Genomic DNA, 9,838 nt, shown 5'->3' on the forward strand with positions numbered 1-9,838 from the left:
AAATTTATCATACTTGTGGAGACTAGGAAGTCCAAGATCAAGGTGCCGGCAGATTTACTGTCTGGTGAGGACCTGGTTTGTAGATGGTGCCTTCTTGCTCTGTCCTCACGTGAGGTGAATGAGCTCCCCCAGGCCTCTTTTAAAAAGGCACTAATCTCATTCATGAGGTCTCTGCCTAATCACCTCCCAAAAGTCCTGCCTCTTAATATCATCACCTTGGGGGTCAGGATTTGAACATATGAATTTTGATGGGACACAAACATTCAGACTACAGCACTTCAGTAAAATAAATAGATAAAATTGGGTTTTCCTTAGGTATCTGCACAGCTCTGTCCAGTCTCTACTGAAACATCATTGACACCCTCAGTGACACCTTTCCCTGTTCTCCATGTCTTAAACTCCAAACCTCCTCCTTCTGCAGCACTTCATTTCCTTTCCCTGCTTTATTCTTCCTTTTTAACACTTAATGTGAATATACCACATATTACACTTATTTGTCTATCTTTCTCACCAGAATGTAGACTTCATAAGGACAGGCATTACTTCCCGTTTTATTCATTGCTACATTCCCAGCTCCTACACATAGCAGACAGTCAATAAATATTTGTTAAGCAAATGACTGAATAAACACCATTTGTCCTTTAGAAATGAGTTATACATCTTATTAGAATATAGTTATCAGTAGCTTGATGATATTCACCTTACATGACACAAGATGACTTTAATCACACAATATCATGATTCTGCTTGCATCAACTCAGTTCACCAAGTCCTGTCCATTCTATCATCACAATGTCTTTGATAATCCTCTTCTCACCTTCCCTGTTGCCACTTCCTAAGCGCTTTAATGTGTTCTGTGGATTAATGCAGAAATTGTCAACTGGGCGCAGGGGCTCATGGCTGTAATCCCAGCACTTTGAGAGGCTGAGGGTGGGTCTCTCGAGTCAAGGAGTTTGAGACCAGCCTGGGCAACATGGCAAAACCCTGGCTCTACTAAAAACACAAAAATTAGCTGAGTGTGGTGGTGCATGCCTGTAATCCCAGCTACTTGGAAGGCTGAGGCACGAGAATTGCTTGAACCTGAGAGGCGGAGGTTGTAGTGAGCAGAGATTGTGCCACTGCACTCCAGGCTAGGTTACAGAGTGAGATTCCACCTAAAAAAAAAAAAAAAAAAAGAAATTGTCTAACTAGTCTCCTTACCCATTGTCTTCTCATTCTAATCCATTCTCCAAATCACTACTGAATTTATCTTTCTAAAATAAGAATCTGATTATTGGGTGTGTTTTGCATTGCTATAAAAGAATACCCAAGGCTGGGTAATTTATAAAGAAAAAAGGTTTACACCGGGCACTGTGGCTCACGCCTATAATCCCAGCACTTTGGGAGGCTGAGGTAGGCAGATCACCAGAGGTCAGGAGTTCGAGACCAGCCCGGCCAACACAGTGAAACCCCATCTCTACTAAAAATACAAAATTAGCTGGGCGTGGTGGCAGATGCCCATAATCTCAGCTACCTGGGAGGCTGAGGCAGGAGAATCACTTGAACCTGGGAGGCAGAGGTTGCAATGAGCCAAGATAGTGCCATTGCACTTCAGCCTGGGTGACAGAGCAAGACTCTAAATCAAAAAAAAAAAGAAAAGAGGTTTATTTGGTGCATGGTTCTGCAGGCTGTACAAGATGCATGCATGGCATGAGCCTCTGATTTTTTTTTTCTTTTCTATTAATCATGCCACATTTTTAATTACGTATAAAGATCTAATATGTCACCCTGGGACCAATTCACCCACTGCTCTGTTTGGCAGTCTTTTGTCTCTCTCTTCAGCAATGGTGAGGCGGATACCCTTTCCTCAGGGAAGAGAAATCCATAGTTTGGCACCCTTGCCAATAACAAAAATCTTGGAAAGCCAAGTGGTAAAGCTGTTGCCATTGGTATCTTTCATGTGAACCATGTCAAAAGATCCAGGGTGCCTCTCTCTGTTGGTGATCACACTAATTCTTCTCAGGTTAGCATCGCCAGTCACCATACACAGGTGACCAGTGTCAAATTTGATGAAATCAGTAATCTTGCCAGGCTCCAAATCAATCTGAATGGTATCATTCACCTTGATGAGAGGATCAGGGTGGCGGATGGTGTGACCATCATGAGTCACCAGATGAGGGATTCCTTTTGTGCCCACAAAGATTTTTCTCACTTTGCACAACTTGTACTTGGCCTCCTCAGGTGTAATATGATGTACAGCAAAGCGACTCTTGGTGTCATAGATCAGACGGAAATCCTCTTCTGTCTTGTCAATGCTAATGACATCCGTGAATCCAGCAGGGTAGGTTATATCAGTTCAGACCTTGCCTTCAATTTTAATAAACCGCTGCATGCAAATTTTACTTCATCTCCTGTCAGGGCATACTTAAGTCTGTTCCTTAGGAAAATGATGAGGGGGAGACACTCTCTCAACTTGTGGGGACCGGTGGATGGACAAGGAACAAACATACTGGTCAATTTATCCAGCATCCAATGCTTTGGAGTTGCTACCCGCTTCAGATGCTTCTTGGGACCACAAGCCACAGCTGCGTTAGGCAAGGAAAGAGTGAGCCGCTGCTTTTGGAAGCTTCCAATGATGATGGAAAGGGAAGGAGAGTGGTGTGTCACATGACGAGAGAGGAAGCAAGAGGGAAATGGGAGAAAAGTCCCAGGCTCTTTTTAACAACCAGATCTTGCAGAAACAAAGAGTGAGAATTCACTCAATCCTCAGACAATAGCACCAAGCCATTCATGAGGGACTTGTCCCCATGATCCAATCACCTCCACCAGACCCCACCATCAATACTGGGGATCAGATTTCACATGAGATTTGATATAGCCAAATTATATCATCAGGGTCACTCCCTGATCCCAAAACTTTTATCACCCCAATAATAAGATTCAAAATTTCTTAGTTGAGCACATGAAACCCTTCTTGACATGGCCCAGCATCCAGTCCTACCACTCTCCCACACATGTAGTTGAAGCTCTAAACTGCCCCTTCTTACCCACTCATGCATCCTCATGACTTAACTGCTCAAATATCACTTCCTTTGTGAGAGTTAGGTGCTCTATCCTCAGTGCTCACAGAGCTCTTTGTACATTCTCCTAATAACACATATTTTAATAGCTGCCAGCAATAAATGATATTTTGCCAAATCTAAGATGTACATTTCTTTCCAATATTTCTAAAATTGGAATGGCATCTTACAATCATGGCATCTTACAATGTTGTCACCAGAAGGCAGTTGTGATGTAGTTGTCTTAGCCTGAACATGTGCAAACTTCCTGGTTATTCCTGGTGGCATGACTAGACAACTGCAAACCCCTGAGATTTCAGTCAACTAATCATTTAAAAAAGGATTTAGCCGGGCGCGGTGGCTCACGCCTGTAATTCCAGCACTTTGGGAGACCAAGGAGAGCGGATCACGAGGTCAAGAGATCGAGACCATCCTAGTGAACACAGTGAAACCCCATCTCTACTAAAAATACAAAAAAAATTAGCCGGGCGTGGTGGCGGGCGCCTGTATTCCCAGCTACTCTGGAGGCTGGGGCAGGAGAATGGCAAGAACCGGGGGGCGGAGCTTGCAACGAGTGGAGATCGCGCCCCTGCACTCCAGCCTGGGCGACGGAGCGAGACTCTGTCTCAAAAAAAAAAAAAAAAAAAAAAGAGAGAGAAAGGATTTAAATCCTGGTTGTGATCTGAAAACCCTGGTTGTGATCTGAAAACCCTTCATTGATACCTTTGAGTTGGAATAAGAAAGCACCAGCATTAAAACTTTAACAGTTTGCAACAAAAACTGTTGGACCCCAACAGTTTGCAAAAAAATACCAAAGATAATAGTGGAATATTATTTTTAAAAATGTTGCATCACTAATGCTCTTAGGAGAATTCAATACAATGTGGAAAAATTCTATGTGATAAAAAACCACTGTGTCATAGTTTAAGTAGCAGCATTTCCCTCTGGCCCCCTCCATCGTCCAAAAATAATGGTGTTTGTTACAACTCATGATCTTAAAATTGATAAAATATGGTATGTTACCTCGAACTGTCAAACGAACCTTATAAGTCATCTTATTTTATGCCTGGGGTCTGCTGACATAATATTGTATTCTCATTCTGTTTATCTGTCTTGTCTTTCCATTAGATTATAAATTCTCTGAGGACCTACCACTGTGGCTGTCACATATTAGGTGTGGAATTAATACTGGTTGAAAGAATGACTGCAATGTTTATGTTCTTCTGCTGTTCCACTTTGATTCTAATTGTCAATCTGGATATATCCATTTTCAGGGCTGATCTTGAATTGTCTGAGACTCCAACTATTACTGTAAAACACCACTCATTGGAAAGATCTAATTTCTTCTTAATAGTCATCTCTACTAGCATTTTCTTTCGAGGGCTGATATAACATTAGTATGACCAAAATTAAATTTTCTTAGATATGTATTAACTGATTACATTGGCTGGATAGTTTCACATCTAATTTTTTTATGCTTAAAACTTTTATATGTTATTTGATGTTCTCAACCTCTCCATATCATTGACTAATGTGATCTCAAAGAGAGTAGTATAGCAGAACACTGAGGAAATGGTAAGACACCCAAAAGAAACTCTGTTAGGTTACATATGAGGAACACTAAGTTCATCTGATTATTCTGCTCAGATGGCACATCTGGATACCATAAACCAAGTCATTGGCACATAATTATTTTTAAACTGTGTTACCCTGCTTAATTGGTTTAAAATAATTTAAAAGGGCTCTGGTTGGCTCTTACAAATGAATCTAATTCATCAGTTTTAATTCTGTTAGAATAGCTTCGTTTCAACAATTTAGGTTATTATTTAAGCCAGGGTCACCATTCTTTCAAAGGTTTTCATATAATTTATTTTTCCCTTTTAAATTGAAGCAAGAGCATTAAGAAAACATTCCTTTAAAAACAGCAGCAAAGAGGAAGTTTTCTCCAATACACCTATTCTGACCATTGCCCTCTCAGAAAAATCTTTCCTAATTCTTTAGACTGCAACATTACAAGGCGTAGCACAGACTACTCTAACTAGTTTTCTCTCTACCACTGCAAGAGCTCACTGTTTCTTCAGGTGAGTCTGGTGAAATACTTGTCTTGCATTTGGAGGCCATATTTTAGAAAAATAAGGCTGAATATAACCAGCATCTTTCTAGAATCACAGATAGAAGTTGACTGAAGAAGAGATTCATGTTTTTCATCTTTTGCTCACTCCAGGACCTAAGCTCACTGAGGGAAGAGTGGGAATCTCCAGCAGTACTTGGTTTTTTCTTTTTCACCAAACATAGTTGAATTCATAAATATGCATATGATACAATTCCATTGTTAAATATATTGGTGATCACCCAGGGTATTTTTTTTTCCCTCTACTGTGCAGATTTATTTTAGGAATTCTATTTAAAAGTGCAGTTAACTCTAAGGTTTTGTGAATTTTTAAAACTATTTACTGAGTACTACTAGATGCCAGATACATACATTATTCTTATACATTAAGCATGTGGTTCCTAATCAGAATTATGTATAAGATTCACCTGAAGAACTTTAAAGAAAAAAAAAGAAATGACCAAAGCCTATCTCAAATCTACTGAATTCCTTTCCTCTGGGGATGGGCACTTGGTATATTATTTTTTTAAGCCTTATGGGTGATGCTGATGTGCATTTCTTGGCTAATAACCACTGCTTTAAGCCACAATACACCAACAGCTAAACAGTCAACCAGAGTCACTAATAATAAACTTGGCTTATTTCACAACTTTGTCTAGGGACGGCTTGTCAATGCTTCCTGGTTTTTGACTGCTGCCTAGGTATGGCCTCATTTCTTCCCTATTCTGCCTCAGTGCCTCACCTTCCACTACGTCTGGACTTCTGAACTGGACATGTAATCTTTGATCTCAGAAGTCATCATCATAAGCATAGGTTCTGGTTGTGGCTGGCTCACTGAACTTGGCTTTCCTTACCTTTGCGTCTAACCCTATCTCTACTACATACTTTCACTTATGATCCTAGTATGAAAACCTGCTAACACCATCGAGTCAGGGAAGAAAGAGCCATGATGGTGATGACGGCAGTGGCCCGTCTGAAGTGGCTGCTGCCCTGACGCTGGCTACAATCCAGGAGGCATGGCTAGGGCCGTGGTGCTCCATGGAGCCAGCAAGAGCTGGGAACAGGCAGAAGCCCTGCCCCCTTCCAAGTTGGAAGAGTGGGAGTCCTGCCCTCCTGGGTGCAGCTGTAGCCACCCAGTCATGGCAGTGGATCCATTCATCTCCGCACTCTCAGGGACCAGGAAGCTCCCCGCTCCCGCCAGCTTGGAAGTGCCTGCTCCCACTGCCTGGCCTCTCCCTGCTCCCAGCACCCACTCTGATTTCAGAGCAAAGTTGTGACCGAGCCTGGCTGCTGTCGCGACCTGTTCAGGTGTGTACGTGCTTGGGGCAGCATTGACACGCAAGCCTCCCGCTGCCTCGGTCCCCTCTGGACTTTGGGCACTGATGAGCACAGGAGGGAGGCAGGCCGAGGGGGGAATAAGGGCAGCTCAGTGCAGGCCTGTAGGTACCACTCAGCACGAACAACCTGGGCGCCATGGGCACTGTGGATGGCAGGTTAACGGCAGCAGGAGCCAAACAGGCTCCTGGGCGGAAAGGGGCAGATCCCCAGTAAGGCCAGGGGCCAGGTTGCCAGTTTCATGCAAAGCAGTGAGAACTTATGGTGCTTTCTCCATGGTTACCCATGGACCAATCAGCACACACTTCTTCCTCTCAGAAGCCCATAAAAACCCTGGACTGAGCCAGACTTGGACAGACAATGGGATGACCTGCTTGCAGACAGGAGCTACCCACTGTGGGTTTCCTCTCTGTGGAGAGCTGAGCAGATGGCAGGACGACCTGCCTGCTGAGAGGAACTACCCACTGTGGGTCTCCTCTCTGCTGAGAGCTGGACACTTACTGGGATGACCTGCCTGCAGAAGGAAGCTACCCATTACCCTCAGGTCTCCTCTGAGCTGTTCTGCTGCTCAACAAAGCACCTCTTTGCCTTGCTCACCCTCCACTTGTCCGCATACCTCATTCTTCCTGGATGTGGGACAAGAACTCGGGACCTGCGAAATGGCATGGCTGAAAGAGGTGTAACACAAACAGGGCTGAATATGCCCCTTGCTTGCCATGTTGCGGGCAACATAAGAAGGAGAGAAAAGAGAGGATGGAAGAGAGGAGAGAAGAGCTGTGGTCCTTGGGGGAGCCCAGACCTAGGAGCTCCCTGTGACACCCTCTTTGGGGTTCTGCGGCTCCTGGCATCTCCAAGCTTCCAGGTGCCACTGCATTCCCTGGCGCCAGCTGTGGAAGCTGCTTGCAGTATACCTGGTCCAGCCACAACCTTGCAGGGAGCCAGCCCCTGGAGCTGCCTGCCCTGCTGCAGCTGGTATGCCTAGCTGTGCGCAGTGGCTGGACCCCGTGCTTGCTTGCTCACACACCCCTCTCTGCTTCGCACCTGGCTTGCACTTGGCAGGTGTGGGATCCAGGCCGGGAGTATGAGCAGAGCGCAGCCTGCTGGGCCTGGGGGCAGAATGAGCCCAGCAGGCCTGATCAAAACTCGGGCAAAGGTGACATTTTTCCAGCTGGAAAAGTGACACTCCAAGGATCCTGTGGCAATGACTCCACTGAAAAATGATTTCGAATAACTGTAATAATAGGTAAGGTAATTGTGAATGCATGTTAATCTTCAGTAGTCTAGTTTGATTCCTTTCAAACATTGCTTTGTACCTAGCAACCCAACTGAAAAATAAATCTCCAATTCATAAGAAAAAAAACTTCCTTAGATTGGAATAAAGGCCCTCTACTGTCTAGATCTCACCTGTGTTTCCAGATCTTGTACTATTCTACATGTACGTGATGCTCCAACCTAGCTGTAACTTCACTGTTCCTCAGGAAGCCCTCAGTAATGCTGTCCTAACTTCCTTTCTTCACATTTTCAATGTCGGGAAGATCTTTTCACTAGCAGCTTCCCCTTCCTTTACCCGTATCCAAATCCTACCAGTCCTTTAAGACAGTGTTTCTTAAACCTGAATAATGTACAGACTCCTAAAATAAATTCTTATCATCCTGGAGAATGTTTTCAGTAGGCTGGGGACCACAGACCAGTTTGAAAAGCACAAATATAAAGAACTAAAGACCAATTGTATAAAATTATACAAATGATCACGTTCAAAGAAAAATTTTATCTTTATAATTGGTAAAATAACTTGTATTTTGCCATAGAACTCTGATTCTCATCTTCAGATCTATGATGTTTAAGAAACACTACTTTAAGGCAAAGCGGAAACATACCGACCTTGGAAAATGTTCCTGCATCACCCCAAGTTAATACATTTTTATTTTTTCTGATTTGGTGTCTAACAACTTTCTGCGTTGGAGTAGCTAGTAATATCTAGTATTTTCCTAGAAAACACAAGCTCCTTGAATACAGGGACCACATTTTATTTTTTATATACACCACACCTAATACACAGTACGTCCTCAGGAAGTATTGGCTGTAAAACCTATATTCCATGCTCTTATTTTGTAGTCCAAATCTCTTTAAAATATCACACTTCTTCTATTGTCCATACTCTTATAGAAGAGTATATTACTCAAATAGCTCTGCTATAAATTAAGAGTAAGTTTCAGAAGTTATCTTAAAGTTAAAACTCCAAGTCACGAAACTCAGATTTTTTAAAAGTGCCACAAAGTGTCTCTTCTGTGTCAATGTTAATAGAACCCTTTCTTTAAATGATCAGTAGACAAACTAAGAATTTCCGGATAAAGAACAAACTCTGGAAAAACAGGGCTAGTGGGAGAGGCCCTATAAATACCTACCTAGTCTTACAAGTGCTGTCTCTAACTCAGCTTGTATTTAAGGCAGTTTCTTCAGTTTTTCAACTAATGTGTTTGAGAAAACTGTTTTCCTCGGACATACAGGCGTGGACTCCTTCAGGTAAGGTGACAGCAGCTTGACAGAGAATGCCTTCCCTCCCACGGCATTTGGGACAAGACTGAAGGAAAGACACAGGCAGGGTTACGGGAAACCCATGCTCTGCGCCATCTGGACAAGCTGAAGTCAGTTTTTCCGCTTTCACACGAGGTAATGGATTATGATGGGCTCAGGTCCCCTTTAGCTCTGAAACAGGTATTCTATGGCTCTAGGTAAACACGGCATGAGACAGGTATTTCTCTGGTAGGATCAGTTGTATTTCCCAGAGAATAAAACGGGCAACAAACCATTTATCGATATGTGACTCGTCCCCTAGGCCCTATTTGGGGCTGGATAAAGAAAAAGAAGGTTTGCTTCCTTTTTGGCGGGTCCTCCAACGACAGAGTTCATGGCCCGCTGCGCGTCCAACTTCCACCTCTCGTCGCTCCGCGGAGGACGAGCGAGGCTCTGGGCGAGGACAGCCCCTCAACCGCACTCCCCAGAGGGAGCGCTGTGACTCGCGGAGGAGATTAGTCCCCGGTCATAAACAACCTCTCACTTCCCCTCCCCCGCGCCCGCCCGCGCCCGCCCGCGCCGGGGCGGCCCTACGAGGCCCAGGAACCTCCTCCAGCGCCCGCGAGGCCCCGAGTCCTCCTCGGAAGGGCGGCTGCGGACCTGTCCTCTTCTCCTAACCAGGTGTTTGTCCACTTTACTCAGCCCTTCTTACTCGTCCACAATACAGCCACCTCAGAGGGGGCGCTGACGCCAGCCCCTTTTTTCCTTCTCTCGACCCCAATCACCTCCAACAGCCAAAGAGAGGCCGGCGGCCCTGACGCGCAGGCTCACCGCCGCGGCC

General features: G+C 44.4%; 1 pseudogene; it reads right to left on the minus strand.

Moving 5' to 3' along the window:
• Positions 1-1,722: 1,722 nt before the first annotated feature.
• Positions 1,723-2,371, minus strand: LOC105545738 (annotated as a pseudogene).
• Between the last annotated feature and the right edge of the window lie 7,467 nt (positions 2,372-9,838).

The sequence above is a fragment of the Mandrillus leucophaeus genome, unplaced genomic scaffold (assembly GCF_000951045.1).
Source record: "Mandrillus leucophaeus isolate KB7577 unplaced genomic scaffold, Mleu.le_1.0 Scaffold338, whole genome shotgun sequence".
NCBI classification, from domain to species: Eukaryota; Metazoa; Chordata; class Mammalia; order Primates; family Cercopithecidae; genus Mandrillus; species Mandrillus leucophaeus.